Source organism: Limulus polyphemus, unplaced genomic scaffold (genome assembly GCF_000517525.1).
Source record: "Limulus polyphemus unplaced genomic scaffold, Limulus_polyphemus-2.1.2 Scaffold310, whole genome shotgun sequence".
Taxonomy (NCBI): Eukaryota; Metazoa; Arthropoda; class Merostomata; order Xiphosura; family Limulidae; genus Limulus; species Limulus polyphemus.
The window spans coordinates 500,292-509,508 of record NW_013665920.1 but is presented as its reverse complement, the minus strand read 5'-3'; positions in this window follow the sequence as shown (position 1 = coordinate 509,508).

The following is a 9,217-nucleotide window of genomic DNA, read 5'->3' as shown; positions in this document are numbered from 1 at the left end:
GGTTTATTATTTCCGAATACAACTTTACGATACACTTAATTTCAACAGTCGCTCTGTAACAAACGCTATAATTCTCAACGAACTTCTCACGTGCTCAACTTCAACAATACTCTCTGACTGCAGTTCAATTACTCATTACACTGTTGTCCCGTCACGTTGTGACCGTCTTGTATATACAAGACTAACACATATCTAGTAAATGCTAGGACATTCTTGAAGGAACAGGATATTCCTAGAAAACTGGTGGCGTGATACTAGTCACGTGACCTCGCTGACGCAACAATACTATATAATTAGCAAATACAACATGCCGCAGCAGTCACTGTTTGCTAAATGATAGTTTTAGAATTTTGACACCACTTAATTATCAAATCACGATTAATTCTAACAGGCTTGCAGTCTACGTGTTTGATAAGTGTTAGTTTCAGAATTTTAACTCCATTTAATTAATTATCAATCTACGGCTAATGCCAATAGGCCTACAGTTTCCGTGTTAGATAAGTGATAGTTTCTGAAAACCTATTTTTCGTTGTTTGGTTTTAACTTTTAGCAAATATGGCGAGTAATAACGCGGTCTAAAATCATGACAAACTGATATAACAAAGTCCACTAGATTCAAATTGTCTATGTCCAGGACTTGAATGAAATATTTGTAGGTGGGAGGAGTCAAAATTTAATATTTTGTTTCCAGGGCTATATTCAGAAGAGCTGTGAATAAATTTGATCTCCCTTCTCAACTGCAAAAGAGTTCAACTGAACCCCCCCCCCCTCTAGTAATTCGATCCCAGTCTCTGTCCCTTTCTATTACCTTGTTAAATTTCTGCCGCCACTAATCATAACCACTAAAGACCAAATTCACTAAAGTGAGTCAAAATACAATTTAATAATCTAGTGAATTCATTACTTGTAACGTGCACTACCAATACTGACAAAATATACGCAGAAAAGTGGTGACGTAGAGACAGACAAACCCACAAAGTAACAAACCAGACGAACTACATAGTTTCTGATATGCCCGCTAAAAAAGAACGTAGGGATATAATTTGGTTGTTTTCGTGTACGAATCATTCAACCCACAGGTATACGTAGTGGTTTACAGAGAACAACAATGTATGTGTATATGCTGCTAGTCAACTTTTTCTTGACCATCAAGGGCGTAACTAGAAGTGAAAGGATTGACCGTATGCCATCCACTGCACGTGCCCACGAAAAGGTTATTGGACTGTACGAAGATTTTGTTTTTGGCATTAAAACTATATTAACTTTTCTTACAGGTTTGGCATATGCACATTTATTTATAGACACTTCGGTGTTGTTTGTTAATGTCTTTATTTAAAGTTACATACATTGTCCTGCTCTACTGTATTGGTTCAAATGATAGATAGTAACAATAATATTAATATGAATTAATTTTCAAGAGTCTTTAGCTGGTAATTCCAAAAATTAGTCTAGTCTGTGGTTCTTCAGTAGTATTTGCCTGATTCTAGTCCGTAGTTTGTAATTCTTAACAATTTAGAAGACAGAACATGTAGTTTGTGATTTTTCAATAGTCTTCAGATGACATTAGTTGTGGTACTCTCATTCTCCAATAGTTTCAAATTATGCCAACTGTAGTTTTAGTTCCTCAATAGTTTCAAACGATCTAACCTATATAAAAGTCACTGTGTCTCATGTAACGCTTGATTTCTCGAAATAGGAGTCATAAAATCGAAAATACACTTATCCAGATAGAATAGTTCGATTACTGTTTGCCCATTACGATTTTAGTGACGAGGGTGCAAGGGGAACGTGAGGGTGTGTTCCGTGAAACATTATGAGTGTAGTGAGTGTTGATATAATACGCCTAAAGTAAAGATGTAGTGTGGGATCACCTAGCCTAGAGCTAAGTGCACAAACTTTATTATGAAAGTAAAAATATCGATTCAATTTTAAACTTAAATCGTTTCTGAATTAAGCTATTTTATGTTATATCACCAATGGCTTTAATAAAAAACGTCTTTAATCAACGGAGACTAAATTAAGAAATCAACAAATATTTTTGCAGTTTTGTTGTCTATACAGTCAATTTGATACTTTCAATACAGTATTAGGTCATACTTTTGTTACCGAGCAACATAACATAAAAGCCATTGTTGGAAGTAGTGTTACCAAAACGTACTGGCTTTTCTGTATATTTGATTAGAAGTTAACTGATGTTTACCAATAATTATTCAACGAATACGCCACGAATTAATTTCTTTTGATTGGCTCACAAAGGAATTTACCGATGTTTTATTGCCTCGACTATACTTTTCTGCTTCTTTGTTGGTCAAGGTTGATTTCGCAAAATTTATTTCAGTTAGCTATGAAATGTGAGGTTAAGCCATACTATGAAATGTGAGGTTAAGCCATACTATGAAATGTGAGGTTAAGCCATACTATGAAATGTGAGGTTAAGCCATACTATGGGGTGGGGTGGGGGTGGTAGCACTTGTCCCGTCTTTTTTTGACAAGCTATACGTTAGTATTATCATAGTTGGTAGTTCCTTGATATACATTTTCGTTGACGTGTAGTCTGTAGTTTTGTAATAATTTTTAGTTTAAATCTAATTGTTAGCTCCTCAATAGTATTTAGTAGATATTAGCTGTAATTAGTTCTTAAGTACTCTTTACATGATTACCTGTACTTTGTTGTTCATTAATAATCTATACGATAAAACCTATAATTTGTGCTTTCTTAACTGTTTGAAGGTAATATAATGTACGAATGTCAAGGGACTATTTGAATCTCGAAGTCTGTCCCTGAATACCAAGCTCTAAGAGAAAGAAGAGTGAAAATTAAATTCACCCTTTATCATCAATTTCACACACTTAAATTCTTGCAATGGTGCCAACCTTCACTATGGTTGGCAACTACTCATTCCACAATCTAATTACTCTGTTAGAAAAATAAAACTGTCTTAACTGGAGCTGCCTATCTTTTTCCAGATCTTAAACTTGTATTCTCATTCTTTGATCTTAAGAATTTGGCACAAACAAATTGGAGGCCTTTATCAATCTCTTGGATAATTATGTAAGCCTCATGAAAAAAATTAGAAATTTATTCACATAATATAACCCTTCCTTCCCAGGAAATATTCTAGTAGCCCTCCTCTGAACCCTTTTCAATAATTCGATATCTTTTCTTAGATAAGGAGACCAAAACTGTATACAATGTTCATGTGAGGCCTAGCTCTTGAATTTCTATAGAAAGATAATTACCTCTTTTACTTCTTTAAATACAAAGTAAAATTTTGTTAGCTTTAATATTAGCAATAGAGAACTACATCATTAGTTTGAGGGACTTTTCCACTATTGTGTTAAGATTCTTTTCTTCAGTCATTCTATTGATTGAGTTCCATCTATAATTAAAAATGGGGTTATCTGTAAACTGGAATTTTCAGCAGCCTGTAATTCCTGAATTGTTTAACTGATAATTACCTAAATTATTTGTTTCCTTAACAGTCATTACTAGTATTTAATTGGTATTTCTCTAGTCTTTAGTTTCTTAATAGTGTTGCGTATTACAATTTCGAATGGTTTGAAATCGAGCTAAATGATAATTTAAATTTAATAATTAAATAAATTCCGATATATCTCCAATTTATTATATTTGCCAACAAGATTGGTAGACAGTTTTCTTTGTTTTATACAAATGTTTTATTATACAAACAATAATACAATTTACAATAACAGTTATTACAAACAGCTACTACAAACAGTGATTTATATACAAAAGTTCCACGAACTTACAAGCAATACAAAGTCTTCTTTCTAGTCTCGAATTGCCTTTATAGGCGTGTGGAGAGTTTCTCGAAAATTCAGATTACGTAACAATACAAAGCTACACCAGCGTTTACGTACACACATATATATTGTTGATCCTTACACTCGAGAATCTTCTACAACTTTATAGAATAGGCGGGAGTTTCGCAGTACATATTAAACAGTATACATTATGTATATTTCTAAATATACATTTAATTTAAACAAACATCGATATTAAAATAAATGTATAATAATAATAATAATAATACCTAGAGTTCTTTAATAAGCTTTATATTTTATATTTCCTGTAGTCTTTGGTTCCGTAATTTGATAATTTTTAACTGATACTACTTAGTCTGGAGTTCCCTAATAGTTTTAGTTGACATTACTTGTGAGACATGTTCATTTCATTCAAATCATTTAAATAATAAAGCAAACATTTGTAAGTAATATATAAAAAAAGTTCTATAACAAGACATAATTTTAATATGATTTTCTTTTATCTTCTGAAAATGTATAGCCAGTAGCTAAATATTAGGTCATTATTTTTTTGATTGATGAAAAAGTTATGTTCAGTTAGATCCATTCTATTACTATTATTATTTATTGAAATAAATTATCATATCATTGTATCTCGGGTTTAGTAAAAGAGAATGGTAAAAACCAATGATTTCTAACTCATGCATTATTTGTTTATTTTAATCGAAACCTCCCAGTGATTCAGTGGTCACAAGTGGGGTTATAACTAAAACGTGGGGTTTGATTCTTGCACTGGGCGCAGTGCAAATAGCTCATTGTGCGGCTTTGTTCCTAAATTAGTTTCATTAAGACTAATGATTACTAGTTAATTCTATTTTATAATTTGCTGTTTTTTAAATAAAAATTAAAAACCTGACGTTTTAGCTAATTAATAATCTTTAGTGATAGTCTGTAAATTATTGTATATTACTATAGCATTATATTGAGAAAAACAACAATCCAAAGTTGTAGCTGTATTAGGGTTGTTATTTTTAAGAAACACATTTTCAGTAATAATATAATGTAATACAATACTTTTTCTTTGATGGAAATTAAAATAAAAGTATTTGTTTTTAGTTTTATCGGTAACTTATATTATTAGTCTAATTGGAAAAACAACAAATTTGTGTTAGTGTCATATAATAGTTTTCTGTTAGTTAACGAAAAAGTTTATGCATAGCATTATATAATAATAGTTTTTACGTCAGTTTCAAAAAAAAAATCTTTGCTCGTTATTGAGTAATGGTTTTTATTAGTTTTAATGAGTACAAATGTTACTTAGTCTTTGTATCTGATTCATCAAGTGGAAAACGAAGTTTTATAATAATTATTAAAAACACGATAATACCAAAAAAACATGTTTAATACGGACGGTTCGGAATTTCCTTAAATTCCATCATCAGCGTTAATATCTAAAAACAAAGTTTATGTTCGAACAATAACAAAAAAAAAACAAACAACAAAACAATATTAGCATTGTGCGAGTTTTCGTATTCAATCAAAAGTTTAGAAAGAACAGATTTAAACGGTAACAATTATTATAATGGACCGTACGATAAAATATGTGGTATACAGATGTTGAATAAATAACATTAAGAGAAATGCTTAAATATAAGTATAAATACTGTTTCCTTAAAATAATGATAAATATCAAATAAAAACACTGAGAACCTGAAATTGATTACAATGACAACAGGGAGGAGTTGATGTTATTACTTAGTACCGAGTGATTGTTGAACATTGAGAGGCTTTCTTTAATAAAGAGTTCGAAATCTGTGGCTCTGGAGTTGGGAATTTTAAAGTTTTATAATGGTATGGGATGGTTGTTATTCTCACTGTGGAATTGGATACAAGACTCGGGTGGGTTAGTTAGCTTACTTCCGCTTCTTGCCAAATTCCCATGTGCACACGATTGAATACGTAAACTCGCTCAATGCTAATGTTGTTTTTTTGTAGTTCGAATACTTGAACTAATTCTTTTGAGATATTAACGCTCATGATGGAATTTAAGGAAATTCCGAAACGTTCATATCAAATATGTTTTTTCGGTATTACCATGTTTTTCATATTTAATTTGATACTTAGTCTTATATTATATTTTCCTGCTGGGTTTTTACAAATTTATCGCTTGTTGTCTTAAAAAATAATATTGTTACGAAACCTTACTCTAAAAATATGATTTGTAAGTGACTTAAATAAGGTGTATGATAATTAGTTTACTTGATTGACACGAAAACTGTTAATATTCTTAAAAACTAGTCATATAAATAGCGCCTAGACAATTATTATGCCTGTTGTATTACCAGGTTTTTAATATTTATTTTAATACTTAGTCTTGTATTACATTTTCCTGCTGGGTTTTTACAAATTTATCGCTTGTTGTCTTAAAAAAATAATGATGAGCCCTGGTATTGAAACAAAGGCCTCATCAGCACTGGATATGGCAGATATACTATAGTGTAGATGGTTTGTTATAAGATATTCTTCTTTACTATCACTCATAAGTTCTTAAAATTAGTATAACTATAATACTAAAGTTTTTTTTTTTTACATTTTATAAATTATCACAACAATTACTGCTATACCCTGCTTATGTAACTCTTTTTAAAACAAAATTTGCCTCACAATTTCAATCCCGAAACTGCCAGATGAAAGTCCTAGGACTAGTAGAGTGTCTGTGCGTATGTTACATCCTAGCTGGAGTATCAGTCCCCTGGACGGAAGTTATGTAAATTCATGATTAATGAAAGGTTATCTTAGGACATGAAAGTTGCTTCCCGTATATATAATTATAAAAAAACGCCCATAAAAATCGCAAAACCCAAAACTAAATAGTTGTATGTATATCTCTCTATAAAGTCAATGAACCTCCATACCAAATTTGGTGAAGATCCATCAACAGGGGGTCGAAGTAGTGGCAAAAGTGCCCACAAAAATTTGCATGGACCTAATAAACCTCCATACCAATTTTAGCGAAGATTTGTCCACACCCTGCGAAGTAGTTAAATGGACATAGAACAGACAGTACTATTATATTTATATAGATGCTGTTTAGTTCAGTATCACACACGTAAACTTTGACTTATTGACAGTTACTGTTATTCGTAATTGCCTACTCATAAAAGAAAACGCATTATATTAATTAATTAAATGTAGTATTTATACACGTATAAGGCCATAAATGTATTCTTACATTTATGTATAATACATCAGGGCCCAGAATATGTATATTTTCATAAATAATTATTTTTAGGCAGTGCACACATTACAGAATTGTTTTATCTGTTTATTTTTGTTGATATAAAACATTTTTGTACCAGATTTATAGGGAGCCATATCCTTATTGTTTGGGTTGACTTTACACTAAAGTATTTTTAATATCTATTAGTGTATTATAGCAAGTAACTCAAAGGTTATACGAGTTTTTCTTGTTGAAAGTGCCTGTAGCAAGACGTAAAATTAATAAAGCGAAAATTACACTTGCTCGATGTAAACTGACCAAGGTTAAAGGCAAATACACGTTTCATTTTAGATAATTTGAAAATGTCAGTGATCGATGGTTAATTTTAATAACTTTTTTTATAGAACGCTTTCTATTTTTTTTAGAGCAACCCAAAAAATACGGAATTGTATATTTCACTGGAAATGTTTATTACTTATTGCTCCTGTATATTTGCCCCTCCTCCGGAGACATCACAAAAAAATATGTACCCTTCTAGAATACTTGTATTAAGGGAATGCGCACAAAGAAAGGGGGGCTTGGGGGTTCGAGCCCTTCCGTAGACAAACTTTTAAAATTTGCGCAAAAAATGGATAAAAAGAATAAGTGATATTTAGATAGCTGAGTATTTATATCTAATCTGAAACGACTTTTAAACAATGAGAAATGCATGTATTGTTGTTATTCACTCAGTAACAATTGTATTATACAGAGAAGACATTTATCAATCACGTTATTTAGAAACTGTGGATTGAAAGTGAACCCCCCCCCCCTAAACCAAACCTGGGTGTGCTCCTCATTAACGGTGCGAGTACAAAATATAAATACTAATTTAATGGAAAACTTGGGGCAGATAAAGTAATTTCCATTTCAAAAAGGGAGTAAATAAATAAATAAATGAATATTGAAGGACGCTCACTTTCAGTTGCTTGGCTTCAGGTTATACTATATGTAAGAGACCTGTATTTGTGAGGAAGAAGGATAAAACGTTTCTCTTTGTACTTTTAATATATTTTCCCATAATGCTTGTTCAGTAGTTTTGAAATATACATTGAACACGGATCACTTGCAAACATGTAATATGCAACAAGTTTCATACTTTGTTGGTTTCACTAGAGGGCGCCACGTAGACATGAAATGTGAAACTGAGATCGCTACTTATTAATCTTTCCGAATTTAAAAGTTAAATAAAAATTAATAATTATTCTGAAAATATTACATCCGGTTGACTTGTTAATACCCCGTGAAGACAAATACATTAATATAATTTGATAAGGTTAATCTTTCTTATCAGAATAACTGGACACATTATCAATTTTGTCATACCGAGATTTAAATCCTACTTTTTGGAAATTAATACAACGACCATCATAATATGTTTTGTGTGTCAGTACGAGAGTAATAAAAGACGATTTACTTTAGGTTAGAGACTGGTAGTTTTGTTGTTGTTATTGTTAATACAAAGCTACACAATGGACTGCCTTGCACTCTGTTCATCACCGGAAATCGAATCCCGGATTTTAGCGTTGTAAGTCAGTAAAAGTTTTTTAACCTAAAATTTAATACTAGGAAATAGTTAAAGTATACTTCTCGTTTATTATTTTTGATGAAAAGAAATGTGTAAAAAAAACAAAAAAAAACCAAGTTTAATTAGATCGAAATATTCTTTTTTTTTTTTTTCTCATCAGCGTTAGTTCGCATATATATTTTCAAATAATAGTAATACTATATATAATGTTTTGTGTGTTTACCGCATGGTTTTGCTAAACTGTGATGTCACTACAAAATGGAAACGGTTTGAGTACTTGAATCGGGTAACATTTCTGAAGGTGTACCTTTCAAAGAAACTCGAGTTTCTGGAATTGTGGTGAAATTAAATAGTATTAATTTTAGCGCTCGAATCGATTTTTGTTTTTGCTGGAGAAGATGAAACCATGAAATTATACTTTCCGAAAATACCCGGGTTATCAGGTTTCTTGAATTGTAGTGTAAATAAATAGTGATACTTTGTGACACAGTGCCAGATTAAGCCCCAACCCTCATTTTTTGCATTGAAAGTTTACTAGTGAAAACAATATTTTACCAAATAGTGCTTTTAAAATACTGCAGTCTCCAACTTAAAACATTACCCGATAAAGCTATTAATTAAAAAAACATATCTGTTTCGCGCCCATGACACTGTGAACTCATAGG